At 50.7% G+C, this 16,876-nt stretch overlaps 1 protein-coding gene across 1 annotated transcript in view; it reads right to left on the reverse strand.

Moving 5' to 3' along the window:
* CABIN1 (calcineurin binding protein 1) overlaps window positions 1-16,876 on the reverse strand; it is a 121,750-nt gene that overhangs the window by 29,645 nt on the left and 75,229 nt on the right. The gene's annotated exons all lie outside the window — the stretch shown is intronic.

Consider the following 16,876-nt stretch of genomic DNA (forward strand, 5'->3'; position numbering starts at 1 on the left):
GCAATGAGGGCATCGCTCAGGCTGCTCTGCTCCAAGCTGCAGAGTCCCAGCTCCCTCAGCTTGGCCTCACAGCAGTAAGCTTTTGGGCTACAGGACAGCGTGCCCTACAGAGTGCTCACCACAAACATCACATCTCAGGCTGCACAGAACTGGTTCAATGACTACATGTTCCATAACTGTACTTCATGACCTGGCCTGTCTTGGGGTTATGCAGCTGGGGACATCTTATTATGACTTCTCAGTGCTTGAGGGGGACTTACAGGAGGGATGAGGATGGACTTCTAGCAGGGCCTCAGGTTGCACCAGGGGAGGTTTAGGGTGGATATTAGTTCTTGGCTGAAAGGGTTCTCAAAGCCTGGCACAGGTTGCCCAGGGAGGTGATTGAATGCTCATCTCTGGAAGTGTTTCCAAGAGGCACAGATGTGGTGCTTAGGGCCATGGTTTAGCACCAGCCTTGGCAGAGTTAGAGACTGGTTGGATTCAATGATCTCAAAGGTGTTTTCTAACCAAAGCTACTCCATACCATAAAACCCAAGCAGGAACAGAAAAGAAGATTTCCTGGCTTAAAAGCCGCTGCTCTTGTGCAGCCACAGCAAATTTCTGTCTTCAAAGAATCCTGCCCTGATCTCCTCAGTGTGTTCACCATGGCACTAAGCAGGCTGAGAGAAGAATCAGACTCCTCAGCAGTATCCATGTTCCACTGGCAGATTCAAACACTTGTGCATCTAATTAAATTTCTGGGACAAGGGAATCTTTGGGGAGCAAGGCTGGAGACTGATAAAAATATAATTTAATTATCATTAGTCAGCTCAGATTTTGCAATGCCTGATTAGTCTAAGGAGATTTGATTTCAGGTGGTTAATCTGGATGCTGTCAACACACCGATCAACCAGATATGGGAAAACAAAAATACAAATACAATGCACACCAGGCTTGCATGTCAGGATGGAACCTAGATTGTGACTGCTGCTGTATCAGTACAAACCCTTCCCCTCCTGCTTTATTCCCTTCTGGAACTCCCTGCAGCAGCTCTTTCAGCTGAAGATGCTGGGGTCATGTTTGTCATCTTGTGACAAAGCAGGGAAGAATAGCCTCATTGATAGGAGTGTCTGGCTGGGAAGTAATTCTGCTTTCTAGACCCATTCAGAGAGCAGGATATACAAATATTTACTCTTTTACCCTTGTTTAAAGGTCTTGCTTTGATTTTTTTTTTTTTTAAGCTTTACTTTCACTGTGAGCAAAACTATTCAGCACTTCATGCAAGTTGGAAGCAAAGAAAAATAAATTGCATCTGAGCACAAAAGCAGCAGACATGTAGTAGCCAGCCTGTATGCAACAGAGCCTCCCCCTGTGTGTGTCTTCAGAGACTCTCCACAGGATGTACAGGAACTTGGGAAAAAAAAACCCCACAGAAACATCAGTGTTTTAAAATAGGAACCAATGACTTCAGCTGGATAGAAAGCACTCAGTCCTGCCAACTTTTCTTACTCTTGCTCCTCCTTGCGCTCTCTTATCTTACTTCCCAGTGATCAGAGGAAGCCATTTCTGCTCCTTCAAGTTTTCTTTCCAATTGTTTTGGTGGCTTCCCCTTTCCAGGACTTATCTACAAGTGCACCACGACTGACCCCCGAGGCACAACCCTCACTTCCTCCTGTCCACAGCTACCAACATCCACCAAACCCTGCGGCAGCTTAGCGACAATGATTTGATCCGCTCCTGCAGCCCAGCAGCACCCTCGTAGGTAACAGTCCCATCAAGCAGCACAGACTTCATTTCAGCAGAGGAGCTTTTTCTTTCCCCTTTTCCTTGCACAATCTGGCCCTGGTATTTTTTGCTCCTCTGCATGTCTGTAAGCTGGGTGGCTGCCAAATCCTAAAGCAACCCAACACCTCATAATGGCACCACACTGCAACAACCTACTTAGCCAATTTAACTACACAAAACAATTCATGGGCAACTTAGCTGCATACTGTAGGAATGGAAGAGGGCCAATGTGTAGGTTCCTGGTCTCTCTTTTTTTTTTGCATTAGCTCATCTTTCAGTTGGATTAGGCAGATCACTTGGAAGGGAGCTTTCAGTCAGTGGAAAAGGGTTTTGCAGCTCCTTCACATGCCCCTTGCATACAACTTAATGCCACCCCAAGATGACAATAATGCAGCAGCCCCATCTGCAATGCCAGAAGTTGCTCACTGTGACAGGGACAAAGTCCTTCAGGCAGTTATAGACCCGGGGGAATGCTGCTCTTCTGTCTTTCTGCAACAGGGTGCAATGGAGGAGCTTAAATTCAAACGGAGACCCGGGGCTGTTCCCTTGATCATTGCAATTGCACAATTTCCTTCTTAAAAGGAAAGTCACTAACTCCTCCTGCGTGGACTTGCAGCTTTACAAATGCAAAGCAGCAATAAAACTACGATTGCTGCCCTGTGTTACATACCTGCCTGTCTCACAGGCAGCCTCAAGCCAAAGAAAGCAAAAAGAAACCTGCCATCAGGAGTCAGAACAATCTGCCTTCCACCCACTGTGATTTTTATTAAGCAATATGCAAAACACTGATGCTGAAGTGAGTTTACCAGGAATTTATTTCATGGGTGACACTGAATCCTTTTTCATGTTGCAGGGCTGTTGTGTTGGTTCCCCCGTCCCCAAGAGATTAAAGAAACAGTTGAATTCAAACTGCCCCCAAAGAGCAGTTTAACTAAGCCCCACCAGGCAGGGATTTTGTCCTTCCTAAGTATCAATAGCCTTCAGGAAGGCTTATTGCTGAACCCGTATCATACACTGCAATTTGCTGAAAAAGCTGAACCCTTAGCTATATGTTTGGGCTTTTTTTCCCAAACAACCTTAAAAGACACAAACACAAAGCATGCAAGGAAGTAAACAGGAAGAGCCCAGAAAAAAAACTTAGTGAGTTTGAGTCAAGTTTTCACAGCAGCATTTGGAAATGCAGAGGTGTGAGCAAAGTACTTCTCTTGACAGCATCCACACAGAGGAGTGCAGATCCTTGGGACAAACATTTGCAGTTCTTTGAAAGTTTGGTTTGTTTTTTTTTTTCCCCTCCCCTGATTATCACCACTTGGGCCACTTGACAAAATGCCTCCAGTCCTGGCCACCAGTAGGATTTTAGACCCAAGGCGCTGCTCCTGTCTGCTGGCCACCATTCCAGCAGCTGAAAGCTTCTCCTCCCTTCTGCAGCAGCCAGCAAAAGCTGTTTACATGAAACTAGAGTGAAGGAGTGAGATGCTTCCAACGACTCCAGAATGCCTCTCAAGATCCAAAACATGGAGCTACTCTCCATGCCTCCCTGCCTAAACAAACACTGGAAAAGCTGGGGGCGGGGGAAGCAAGTCTGATGTGTGAGCTGCAGCCGGGAGGCCCCAAACACTGCCGACAGCTCAGCACTGACTTTTACATTAAACACACAGCAGAGCCACGAAGCCAGCAGGCCACGCTCCTGGGGACACTTGTTTTTAGCTTGAAGCTTGCTGCAGAGCCTCCCCTTGCAGCACTGGAGCATCAGGAGGGTGCAGAGGAGGCAGCTGCACAGGCTGGGTGAGCACAGCTCCAGCAGCAGAGGCTGTTTCCTCGGGCAGGCACTCGGAATAGGCAGGCAGGAAGCGCTCACTGGAGCACACATCACTGCTCCAGAACTTTTCAGGAGGGAATTCCCTGGGGTTTAGGAAATGCCTCTCTGAGGAGGAAAAGCTGACAGTTCCCAGCAACCCCCAAAGGTCTCTGGAGCTGGCTGCTGCTGCTGCCATCACAGAGCTCCAGAGCAAGCCATTTTCTGAGCTGAGATCCAACTTCACTCTCTCCACACTCCAGGCTTTTTCTTCCTGAGGAAAGGGAGAACACCCAGCACACTTCCATTGATCCTACTCAACAAGGAAACACATCAAAACCACTGCCACAAATACAGACCTTTGAATACTTGTAACTTAATTCCCCCTTTTTTCCCTTCCCCAAAGGTCACCACACAAAAGTCAGTTCCATGCTCCCTTCAGGTGACCAAAGCAAACTCAAAACACTTCTCCATTTGTCAGCTTCAGTAACCTTCTAGCAAGAAGAGCCTATAATAGAAACAAATCTCCTTTAACTAGTACTTTAAGATTGGTAGAATACAGGACAAAACTGCTAAACCAACTAATGAAGTGATGTAGGGAAGCCACCAATTAACCATGCAATAACCTACACAATTGTAAAACCAGAATCACAGAGTGGTTAGGGGTTGGAAGGGACCTCCAGAGAGCATCCAGTCCAACCCTCTGCCAGGGCAGGTCACACAGGAATGCATACGGGGAGATTGGAAAGTCTCCAGAGAAGGAGACTGCACAACCTCTCTGGCCAGCCTGCTCCAGGCCTCCAGCACCCTCACAAGGATAAAGTTTTCCCTTCTGTTCCTGTGGCACCTCCTCTGCTCCAGCTTGACCCCAGTGCCCCTTGTGCTGCCCTTGGACATCCCTGAGCAGAGCCTGGCTCCAGCCCTGCACCCGACCTGCTGGGTCTTGATGGGGTGCATTTATCTAGAAGGGGTAAGAGAGTCCTAGCACTAGAGTTGGCAGGGCTCATTAGGAGGGCTTTAAACTAGGTCTGAAGGGGGTGGGTGAGGAAATCAGTCCCTCTGCAGAGGAAAGAGTAGGGCACAAATTAGGAGCAATTGAGAAGTTGGGAGCCCAGCTGAAGTGCAGGTACACCAATGCACCCAGCCTGGGCAGTAAGCAAGAGGAGCTGGAGGTCCTGGTCCACCAGGGTGACTATGATGTAGTCACCATCTCAGAAACATGGTGGGACAACAGGCACGACTGGAGTGCTGCACTGGGGGGTTACAGGCTCTTTAGGAGAGACAGGTGAGGGAGAAGAGGAGGAGGGGTGGCTCTGTATATCAGGGAGTCACTCTCTGCCACAGAACTTGAGGTGGAAAATGAGGGTGTTGAGAGCCTGTGGGTTAAAATCAGAGGGCAGCCCAACAAATCTGACATCCTGGTTGGAGTCTGTCATAGACCACCCAGCCAGGATGAGGAGGCTGACAAATTATTCTACAAGCAATTGGAGGCTGTCTCAAGATCATCAGATCTTGTCCTTGTGGGTGACTTCAACCTGCCAGATATCTGCTGGGAACTTAATTCAGCAGAGAGGAGGCAGTCCAGAAGATTGCTGGAGCAGATGGAGGACTGCTTCCTGACACAGCTGTTAAGCGAGCCCACCAGGGGCACCTGTGATCAGGTGACTGTCTGGTGGACGTGGGGAGGCCTGTGGATGTAGTCTACCTGGACTTCAGCAGGGTGTTTGACACCATCCCCCACAGTAAACTGCTGGCTAAGCTGTCAGCTCGTGGCTTGGACAGCAGCACTCTGTGCTGGGTTAGGAACTGGCTGGAGGTTGAGCCCAGAGAGTGGTGGTGAATGGTGCCACAGCCAGCTGGCGGCCAGGCACCTGTGGCATCCCCCAGGGATCAGTGCTGGGCCCCATCCTCTTCAACATCTTCATTGATGATCTGGATGAGGGGATTGAGTCAGTCATCAGCAAATTTGCAGATGACACCAAGCTGGGAGCAGATGTTGGTCAGTTAGAGGGCAGAAGGGTTCTGCAGAGGGACCTCGACCGACTGGACAGATGGGCAGAGGCCAATGGGATGGCATTTAACAAGGCCAAGTGCCAGGGGCTGCACTTTGGCCACGGCAACCCCATGCAGAGCTACAGGCTGGGGTCAGAGTGGCTGAGAGCTGCCAAACAGAGAGGGACCTGGGGGTGATGATTGACACCCACCTAAACATGAGCCAGCAGTGTGCCCAGGTGGCCAAGAAGGCCAATGGCATCCTGGCCTGTATTAGGAATAGTGTGGCCAGCAGGAGCAGGGAGGACATTGTGCCCCTGGACTCTGCATTGGTTAGGCCACACCTTGAGTCCTGTGTCCAGTTCTGGGCCCCTCAGTTTAAGAAGGGCATTAAGACACTTGAAGGTGTCCAGAGAAGGGCAACAAAGCTGGGGAGAGGCCTTGAGCACAGCCCTGTGAGGAGAGGCTGAGGGAGCTGGGATTCTTTAGCCTGGAGAAGAGGAGGCTCAGGGGTGACCTCATTGCCCTCTACAACTACCTGAAAGGTGGTTATAGCCAGGAAGGGGTTGGTCTCTTCTCCCAGGCACCCAGCACCAGAACAAGAGGACACAGTCTCAAGCTGTGCCAGGGGAAGTTTAGGCTGGAGGTGAGGAGAAAGTTCTTCACAAAGAGAGTCATTGGTCATTGGAATGTGCTGCCCGAGGGAGGTGGTGGAGTCACCATCCCTCGAGGTCTTCATGAGGAGATAGGATGTGGTACTTGGTGCCATGGTCTAGTCATGGGGTTTGTGGTGTCAGGTTGGACTCAATGATCCTTGAGGTCTCTTCCAACCTTGGCGATACTGTGATCTTTATCCCCAGCAATGAGGGCACCCCTCAGGCTCCTCTGCTCCCAGGTCCCTCAGCCTAGATGTTCCACTGCTTGCAGCAGCTTTATGGCTCTGGGATGGACTCTCTCAAGCAGTTCCCTGAGGTCTCTCTTGAACTGAGGAGCCCCAAACTGGACACAATACTCCATATGTGGTCTCACCAGGGCAGAGCAGTGATAATCATGACATTTCCTTGTTCCTCTGACTAGCCAGAAAGTACCTTGGGATGTTTGTGTGTGACCCTGGCTTTGTTCTCTCCCACAAGCAAGTAAGCCAGAGCCCTTGGCTGACTTTTTTTAAAGCCTCTGCTTTCACACAGAGTTATGCACAAGATGCTGAAGTAGCACTTGCTTCACTCTCTTCACAGCTACCTAGGTCAAGGTAACATCTTGCACTGAGGCTTGGAAGGCAAAGGAACATGGTTTAAACCAAACAGTTTCAACATGGGATTGGAAACCTCACTCTTTTCAGCTATGTCCACCTCAGACCCCTGCACATCCCTGCTCCTATATTCAGTGTTCAAATCAGCAAGCATGGCTGATGACTTCCTGCTAGTTCTGAGTGTAACCATGAAACCACTGCTCCCTCCCCCATCTAGCAAATTACTAAACCACCTTTCTCTCTTGATCTTACCCTGTCACCTGATTGTGGCTTTTCTTTTCAACAGGCAGTTCTGGTTTCCCCCCCACACCTCAATTCCTCATTTCATCCACACTGCTATTCAGTGTGGAGTGGCACAACTCCACCTCTGTGATTGCAAGTGGGAACAGAAGTATTAAGCAATGAAGTCAGTCACACTCAGAATATTAAAAGGGTTAGCAGCAGGGACTGGTGTCACTAAGGCAAGAAAGCAGCAGTCCCTTCTGATTCCAACTTAGCCCATTTCAGAACTTGCCTACATTTTCAGTCTTCAAGCAGTGCTCATCTTGTCTACCATGAGTCTTGTTCACATACTACAGTAACACAAATTAGAACATAAAATGATAGAATCATCATCATAGACTGGCTCAGGCTGGAAGGGGCCTCACAGCTCATCTGCTCCAACCTCCCCACCACAGGCAGGGACACCTCTCAACTAGACTCAGCTGCTTAGGGCCTTATGCAGCCTGCCCTTGAACACCCCCAGGGAGGAGGCAGCCACAGCCTCCCTGGGCCTCACCACCCTCACACTGAAGAGCTTCTTCCTCACCTCCAGTCTAGCCCTGCTCTCCCTCAGCTTCAAACCATTCCCCCTTGTCCTGTCCCCAGACACCCTTAGGAAAAGTCTCTCTACAGCCTTCCTGCAGGATCCCTTCAGGTACTGTAAGGCAGCTCTAAGGTCCCCCCAGAGCTCCCTCACCCCCAGCTCCCTCAGCCTGTCCTCATAGCAGAGCTGCTCCAGCCCTTGGATCATCTTTGTGACCTCCTCTGGATTCACTCCAGCAGCTCTGTGTCCTCATGCTGGGAACACCAGAGCTGGAGGCAGGATTGGAGGTGAGGTCTGAGCAGAGCAGAGCCAAGGGGCAGAATCCCCTCTCCTGCCCTGCTGCCCACACTGCTCTGGCTGCTGCCCAGCACACAGCTGCCTGCTGGGCTGCACGAGTTCCACAGATGTTTGGACAATGAACAGACAATTTTCACCTCCATTCTCTCTCTCTCACTTCCAAATACAAAATATTCTCAGAGTCTTAAATCTCAGATTTGTCAATTCCTAGAACAATAATTTTACAGCTGACTTGACACGAAATTGGTTTCAGCCCCCTGAAAAGCAGAGCCCAGCCAGGCTCACTTGGAGAGACTGTTACTTGTGAGCATGAGTCAGGGCCATGCACACACAGAAGGCAGGGAGAGGGAAGTCATTTCCTTGGTGCAGAGACAATTACATAAAACCAGAAATGCCTTGTTAAGATGATGAGCTCCAAGCTGAGGGGGAATTAGTGAAACAGAAACTGAGGTCTATGGGCAGCCTTTGCAAAGCACCGGGCTTAACCCTTCGCCAGCCACAGTCTGAAGGGGGTTGTTCACTTGGTCAGGAGGCTTGAGGAGCTTTTCCTCAGACGTTCCCATGTACCATGTGATCTTACAACAATGTCAACACAAAGTCACATCAAGCCTTTTTAAAGGGAAATGGCTTGCCAGGCTATGAACAAGAGAAAGGAAGAGGCCATCCTGTTCCACAGCTGCACCCAAAGGGAGGCAGAGAAGAAAGCAAGGAGGAGCCGCAGAGAATTCTCTTACAACCTGTTTTGAGGGTGCAGTCCTCTCCCAGCAATGACACAGCTGCACTCCCTCCTGAGCTCTGCAACTCTGTCCCTCAGGCAGACATCACCCACTTGTAAAAAGCCAGGAAACACAGGAGGTGAGTGCATAATGCAGCATCCCTGGATGAAGCCAACCCCTCCCCAAGCTGCTTTTCCAAATCAACACCAACAGCTCCAGCGGAGGATCCATCCCCAGAGGACTCTTAGATTGCCACTTGTCCAACCCCTTATTTCTCCACTCTGCAGATCAAGGGTACTAGAGCAAAGGTGGTTTTGAAGATGCAGCTGCAGAACATTCATTTTTATTTCTTTCCCCCATCCCCCCCCACCCCCACTCCCACTGCCAAGGTTAAAATGGTTCCCATTTGGACAGCTGGACAGTTCCTCAAGCTGGAAGGTCAGTTACTGATAAAAGCACTTCTGGACATGTTATTTAAGCACATTTACTGGAGCCTTTCCTCCAGATGCTGCTGCTCCCTTTTACCAGTTGTATGTTAGGAACGCGAAAACAGGATTGGTTAGGAAAGGAATTAAATGATCAGCAGCTAAGTTTCATTCACTGCACCTTGCAGCCAGTCCAGGCTTTACAAAGGAGAAGAGGAGGCTTGCCAAAGGGATGGAGAAGAGCAGAAGTCATCCACAGATTTAGAATCATAGAATCAGTCAGGGTTGGAAGAGACCACAAGGATCATCTAGTTCCAACCCCCCTGCCATGGCCAAGGACACCTCACACTAGATCAGGCTGGCCAGAGCCTCATCCAGCCTGGGCTTAAACACCTCTAGGGATGGGGCCTCAACCACCTCCCATTCCAGGGTTTCACCACTCTCACAGTGAAGAACTTCTTCCTCACATCCAGTCTGAATCTCCCCACCTCCAGCTTCATTCCATTCCCCCTAGTCCTATCACTACCTGAGATCCTAAGAAGTCCCTCCCCAGCCCTCATGTAGGCCCCCTTCCACCTACCCAAAAAAGCCATGGAGAAAGGTGCAAGCTCGTCCACGTTGGGAGTTTCTGACTCTGCCTTTGCTATTCCAATGTCTTTTCTGGGGGTACATTTTGGTTTATGTCCTGTCCCTGTCTCAAAGAACCTGGAATTCTTTCTCTGGGAGAATACAAAGCACAGAAAACCAAATAATACAGACTGCTTCTAGATCTTCTAATCAGCAATTAACTTGATTCAGAAACTTGATGAAAGGAACAGGAAACCCTCACCAGGAAAACTCCTTATGAGGATTTTGCATTTCTTTAGGCATTTTTCAGGGCCAGGCAGAGGAAGAATTCTTTACCAGGAGAATAAATGGTCCGCAGGGCACGTCTAGAGAGCATCAGGGATTCTGGCTTTGCTTTAAGGGGATTTTTTTTTTCTGCTTAGATCTGTTCAGTGTATCTGCTATAACCAGACTGTCTGGCATCAGATGGAGATGGTACTCAAAAGCTAATGAAACAAGCTTGGTTCAGCCCCATCCATCTGCCTGGGGGTGGGCAGACCCCTGCAGACGTTAGCAAACTCACATTTTTCAACACCATGAGGCATTTGTTTAATCTGACTCCACATGTTGGGGACAGGCACACACACACATGCAATAGCATCATCTAGAAACCTAAGAAAGAAAAAGGCATTTAAGGGACCTGGCCCACCTGAACCTAGAACAGAGGACAAGAAGCACTGCACTATGGAACATGAAGAGGTGTGCTGACTGCTGAGGTTTGGCACCTTGCTAATGGAGCTCTTTGGGGGTTTTCATGCTGCAAGAAGGATCCCCTTCTAGCACAGGATGCCACCTTTTCCTGTTGCAGTGGGTTTGAAGGATTTGAAGGAACACACTTTCACCTACTTGCAGCCCAGAAAGCCAACCAGAGCCTGGGATGCATCAAGAGAACTGTAGCCAGCAGGTGAAGGGAGGTGATTCTCCCCCTCTGCTCCACTCTGGTGACACCCCAGCTGGAGCACTGTGTCCAGCTCTGGAGCCCCTATCACAGGAAGGATCTGGAGGTGCTGGAAGGGCCACGAGGACAAGCAGAGGGCTGGAGCTCCTCGGCTGTAAGGACAGGCTGAGCGAGTTGGGGTTGTTCAGTTTGGAGAAGAGAAGGCTCTGAGGAGAACTTATTGTGGCCTTCCTGTATCTGAAGGGGGCTACAAGAAAGCTGGGGAGGGACTTTTCAGGGTGTCAGGGAGTGATAGGACTGGGGGGAATGGAGCAAAACTAGAGATGGGTAGATTCAGATTGGATGTCAGGAAGAAGTTCTTCCCCATGAGGGTGGTGAGAGACTGGCACAGGTTGCCCAGGGAGGTGGTGGAAGCCTCAACCCTGGAGGTTTTTAAGGCCAGGCTGGATGTGGCTGTGAGCAACCTGCTCTAGTGTGAGGTGTCCCCACCCATGGTAGGGGGGTTGGAGCTGGATGATCCCTTCCAACCCTAACAAGTCTGTGATTCTATACTTAAATATCCAACTTCTCAATGTAAAATGCAAACAAATTAAGTGATTGCCCTTTTAATTGCAAGGCAGATCCCCTTCCCCCCCTCCCTGTGCAAGACTCAACTGTTTTACCATTTTACACATTTTAAAGCCAACAAAAACTGCTCTTCAACTTCACATGGCTTGCTTTTTAGCAAGCAAGATGTTTCCCTGCCCACTCCCGCCCCACAGGTGACATCGATGCAGCAGCCCTGTGCTGACAGCAAGGAGTCTCTTTCAAGCTTTCAGACTCTCTTGTACATAAGGACACCCACACTAAGATGTCAAGATGTTGAAGCTGTGAAATCCCCATGTTTCCAAAGTACTTCAGCATATTCATACAACGCTTAGAACAAGCAGCATCAGCCACCTGTATGCTTTTTACAAGCACAGCACCAAGTTAGACTCAAAATCTCAGAAAATAACCAAAGAATCAGAGGGTCTCAGGTCAGCTCAGTAGTGCAGAGCAAAATGCATCATTTCAGAGAGCAGCACTGCTCGAGCACTCAGTGTTCTTTCTTGTCAGCACCAAAGCACTACAATACCTGGCATCAGGAGATCCTGCTGAAAGAGATCTGCAGGAACAGAAACCAAGAGGTCCAGAGATCACTCACTTGCTACTTTGAAAGAGAAAACCCTCTCAAGTATTATCAGAAGGCAGCTCATAAAAGACAATCAAGTGATAATCTTCAAAGCTACTAGAGAAAATCCTTCAGCTTGATTTCGTCTTGAAACCAAATTTCATCTTCACATCAAATTACCTAGAAGCAGCCTCCTCATGATACCTTGTGGCTAAGATGTGTCCTTCAGACAGGATTTTCTCTTATCTCTGAGCACTGTGAGTGATGATGCAGCCACAGCATCTAACTGTGGAAGGCTCACCCAAGGCCTTTACAAAAAGGGACACTGCTCTCGGGGACCTGGGGGGCTTCCCTCACCAGCTTCTCTCAACTGACCTGCCCAGTATGAAAAGGTAAGAAGGCTCCAGGCAATGGTCTGAAAGGAGAGCAGAGCAGATTGAGATTGGATGTGATGAACAAGTTGTGCACCATGAGACTGCTGGAACAGTTTGCCCAGGGAGGTGGTTGGAGCCCCAACCCTGGAGATACTCAAGATGAGTCTGGACAAGGCTCTGAGCAACCTGGTTTAGTGGAGGAGGTCCCTGCTGACTGCAGTGGGGGTTGGACTGGGTGATCTTTGGAGGTCCCTTCCAACCCAACCCATTCTATGATTCTCTGATTAGGAGGTGACATATCAATATGTAGTTTTAAGCACCACCTCTGGTTGGGTACTGCCAACGTGTCATCAAGCTTTCAGGAGCACTGCTATGACCTCAGACTCAAGTCTAGCAGCTTACAAGCCATGCCCTCCCAAAGATGCCTAGGTAGAGGCTTTGCATCTTATTCAGGACTCAACCAAGATTAGTAAATTGCAGTGACTAGATTGTGAAGCTAGAAACAGCTGCAGATCAGAATGTAATAAAGAACTGTCAGTATCTTAGAGAGCCTGAATAGAAACTAGCAGAAGGAACCAGGAGAAGACAGAAAATGCCACACATACCAGGAATGGAGCTAAAAATTTAAATGTATTACACTCAGCTGTTCACTACCAGTGATCAATTTGATTAGGGCTTCAGAAAGTGACAAGAATGGCAGGTTCCAGCCCCAGCTGATGTTGTGCTGTGTGAATGCAGCCTGGAAACGCAGGGAAATACCTGCACTTCTCACCGAGGCTGGAAAGAACAACAGCAATGGAAAGCTGAACCAAAATGTAAACTCCTCTAGCATTCTGACAAAGGTACAAGGATAGCCAGTGGGAAAGCCTTTTAGTCTCAAATTATTACAGTCACAGAATCCTAAAATGGTCCAGGCTGGAAGGGACCTCCAAAGGTCATCCAGTCCAAACCCCCTGCAGTCAGCAGGGACATCCCCAACTAGATCAGGCTGCCTGGGACCTCATCAAGCCCCACCTTGATTATCTCCAGGGAAGAAGCCTCAACCATCTCCCTGGGCAACCTGTTCCAGTGTTCCACCACCCTCATAGTGAGGAACTTGTTCCTAACATCCAATCTAAATCTGTTCTTCTCCAGCTTGCCCCTGGTCCTGTCACTACAGACCTTTGCAAACAGCCTCCCTCCATCCTTCTTGTAGCCCCTTCTTGCAGCTCCAACCCCTTGATCATTCCCATGGCCCTCCTGTAAGACCAGACCAGTGTTCCCTATTTGTTTTATTTTTTTAATGCCAGATTTCTAAGGATGTGTTTGCAAATAAATGACTTGGTTCATCTTTGTGGGTCACAGCTCTGAGGTTTCCCACTGGTTTAAGAACGAAGGAACTACAACAGGCTAGATTTCAAACTGCTAGCCAGCTGAAAGTGAGGGCAGGAAGAAGCTTATTTAAAACAGAGAGCAAGGAAGAAATATTCTGCTGGAGTGGTTATGAAGCAGAAAGAGACAGGTGCAGCGGTAAAGAGGAGTCATGCCTCGCTCCTGTGAAGCAACTCGAGCTCTGCGTGAGTTTGCACATTTCATCCTCACCAATTAGGGTCTTCACATTAAGTTATTAGGGGCTGACAGAGAACTCATTTCATCATCTCTTCTCCCCCCCAATGGAACACTTCCCTTCTCTGTCCAGCAAGTGGAAGCCCTGACTGCTATAAAAGGCAAAAAACTCTCACTATTACACACCCCACAGCTAACTTCTGGATATCTTTTCTCCTTTGATACAGGAATTCATGCAACAAAAAAAAACCTTCTTAACTTTTGTTATCCAAGTATTTTACCTTTTGGGGGCAGGGGGGTATGTGTGTTAACACCTAATGCTGTCTTGCTTTCAGAGCCTCCCAGAGTTTCCTCAGCAACTTAAAACCAAGCAAATAAAAGTAGTTCTCAAATCAATTATAAGAGTTAGTGGAAATGTCTAATTCAAGTAAACATTTAGGGAGCACCCCAGCTAAAGTGGAGTGATGCCTGATAAGGTCAGAGGAACAACGAGGCATTGCAGAGAAGCTATAATTACGTTACTGCTATTTACAGTAACGTAAGTCACAGCATACAAAGGGAAGCCTCAATATTCAACCAGCAGCAATACTACAGCAGCCTCCTCTAGCATGAGGCATGGCAGTGATGAAGGCAGGCAGAAGGCAGGCTACAGCCTGCTGCACTTGGATTTCATGGGTATCAGGAGATGGGAACTCTGTTTGAGAGCAACCAGGGTAATGCAGAAGCAAGGAATGCCTCCACGTTTAGAGTATTTCAGCCCCTGCTAAAGATGCTAACACCACACCGAAGTCCTCTTACTGAAAACAAGCAGAACAGTATCTGGATATTCAAGATACCAGCCTGAACACACTGCTCCAATGGAAGAGACACATCTTGCAGCTCCCCACCTCCCCGGGGTAATAAAAGCCTCCACAGCATACGTTTGAATTCCTAGATCTGCTGCGTGCAAAATAACCACAGCACACACCACGAAATAAAATAACCTGCTGCTGCACAGATAAAGGCAGACTGCAGTAAATCCAACCACCCACCCAAGAGAAACACGGAGCTGCCCCGGCCAGCCCCGCACCACCGGGGCTCGCTACAATTAAGACACACGTTCCAAAATTATCAACATGTGACCAGGCAAAGCCGACCAGTTTTAACAAACTAATTACATCGGAATCCTCTTATCCTCCCTCCCTTCAGCTGAATGGAGCAGCGACTGCTACAGCATAGTAGCTCATGCAGAATAGACACTGAACAACAGGCTTTGCTGTTAGGTCACCGGTAAGCAGGGGAATCTCCAGCGTGAACCCGGCTGGCGTAGGCACAACAGCAGAGATCACAGCTGGGTTGCTCTGTGCCAGACATGATTTTTACAGAACCACCGTCTCTTCCACCCCACCCCACCCCTTTCTTTCTAGGCATGAAAGCCTCCCCTTGCAAGCTTTAGAGCTGAAATAAAAACGAGGGCGCTAAATAATTCATCCCACTATGGGGGTGGAGGAAGGGGCCCGAGAAACCCCAAACAATGCAGACAGAAGAAAACAAAAATCCCTCACCCTTTCTTCCCCCCTTCCAAACTTCTCTTGGCTCCTCCGTTTCCCATCTCTTTCACGATTTTCCTCTGTGCGGCAAAGCAGGTCTGTTACGGCCTCTAACCGAAGGCGAACGGAACTAAGGAAAGAAGTGTTTCCCAACCACGGCGGCAAATGTCATCAGAGCCCATCTCCTGCCTGCTCGGCGCTGGAGGTGAGCCTACGGGGCCCGGAGCCCGCACAGCCCCGGGGAAGGGATTCCCCACCGCGGCCGCGGGGCACGGCCGGCTGCTTGGGAAGGGCCAGTCCAGTCGCACCGAGAAACGCCCTACGAAGCGGGGCTGCCGGCGGCTATTCGTGCTTCTGGCGGCAGGGAGAACGCAAACTTACTACGGCAGCGTATTGGCGTCCCCAGCGAGGGCCCCGCGCCGCCCCTCCCCCCGGGGCATCCCTCTGCCGCCCAACGCCCCGGTCTCAGCCAGCGGCACCGGGCACGGCTGCAGCACCGCCACCGCTTCCCCGCCGGCCACGGCCTCCCCACGGGACGCTAGGAAGGGTGCGTGGGGGGAAGTTCCCCTGGAGCCTCCCGCGCCCGCCCCACGCAGGGCGGCCGCTTCCCACGGCGGCGGGGCCGCCCCCTGCACTCACCATTCCCGGGGCGGCGGGGCTCGCTCCGCCAGACTTCCCCCGGCGGCCCGTGGAGCCAGAGCGCGCCCACCCCCGCCCGGGCCCCCGCTCCGCTCCGCGCCGCCCCCGCGCCCCCACCTGACCGCGCCGCCGCTGCGCTCCCGCCCCGGCTCCGGCCCGGCTCGGTGCACACTTCCTCTCGTACCGGAGTTCGCCCGACCCCTGGGAACCGGCATACCTCCGATTTCCTGCTGCCGCCGCTATTTATTTATCGATTTGATTGTGCCCCCTTCCTCTGCCCCCGGGTGGCGCGGGCGGGGGGGCGGCGGGCAGCGCTGGAGCCGGTCGCTCCTGCGCTGCCGGGGGACGTTGGCCCCGGTCACAGAGGATGTCGCTCCCTGTCACAGCCGAGCCTGGCTCGCAGCCATCCCACTTAGGGCAAGTGAGTAAACAGCTGCTACCGTCGGTTCGCAGCCATTAATAACGGGCGGTTATCTGCTCCCACCTGTCCGCCAAACCTTCCCGAAATATTCCCTAACCCAGTTTAACCCTGCTGCCGCCGCTCCGCCGCCCTTCGCCTCGCCGCCGCCTCCCAAGGCCCATTCCTGACCTATTTTTCTCAGGCGCGGCCGGGTCCCAGCTCTCCCCGCAGCTCTCTCGCCTGGGTGCTGGGCGCAGAGGGGAGAGGCAGAGGCCTCCAGCCACCGGCCGCCTCCCGCTCGCAGGCGGCTCCCCCGCTGGCAGCTGCAGCCATGGTTGCCCGAGGGCCTCCGGCGCCGCGCACGCAGCCGGTGCCTGCCGTGTGTTCGCCCCCGCAGCCGTGCCACACCACGGCTCCTCGCCGTGTCACCCAAAAACCTTTCGCCAACGGGTAGCACGATCTTCTGGCACCATTTCCTTGGACAGACGCTGGCACAGCGTCCCCTCTCCCAGTCCCTGGGGTTTTAACTGATCTCCAGCTCCTGCAATACCAGGGGGTGCTGGTGCCACGTTTCTTTGCTACCTTTTCCATCACGGCCTTCTCCCTTTCTCAAACTATCTGAAGGAGAAACCAAAGATCTGTCCTTGTCCTTTCCCTCCATACTTCTGATTATTTCAGTCAATCTCCTATTA

This window comes from Dryobates pubescens, chromosome 25 (assembly GCF_014839835.1).
Source record: "Dryobates pubescens isolate bDryPub1 chromosome 25, bDryPub1.pri, whole genome shotgun sequence".
NCBI lineage: Eukaryota > Metazoa > Chordata > Aves > Piciformes > Picidae > Dryobates > Dryobates pubescens.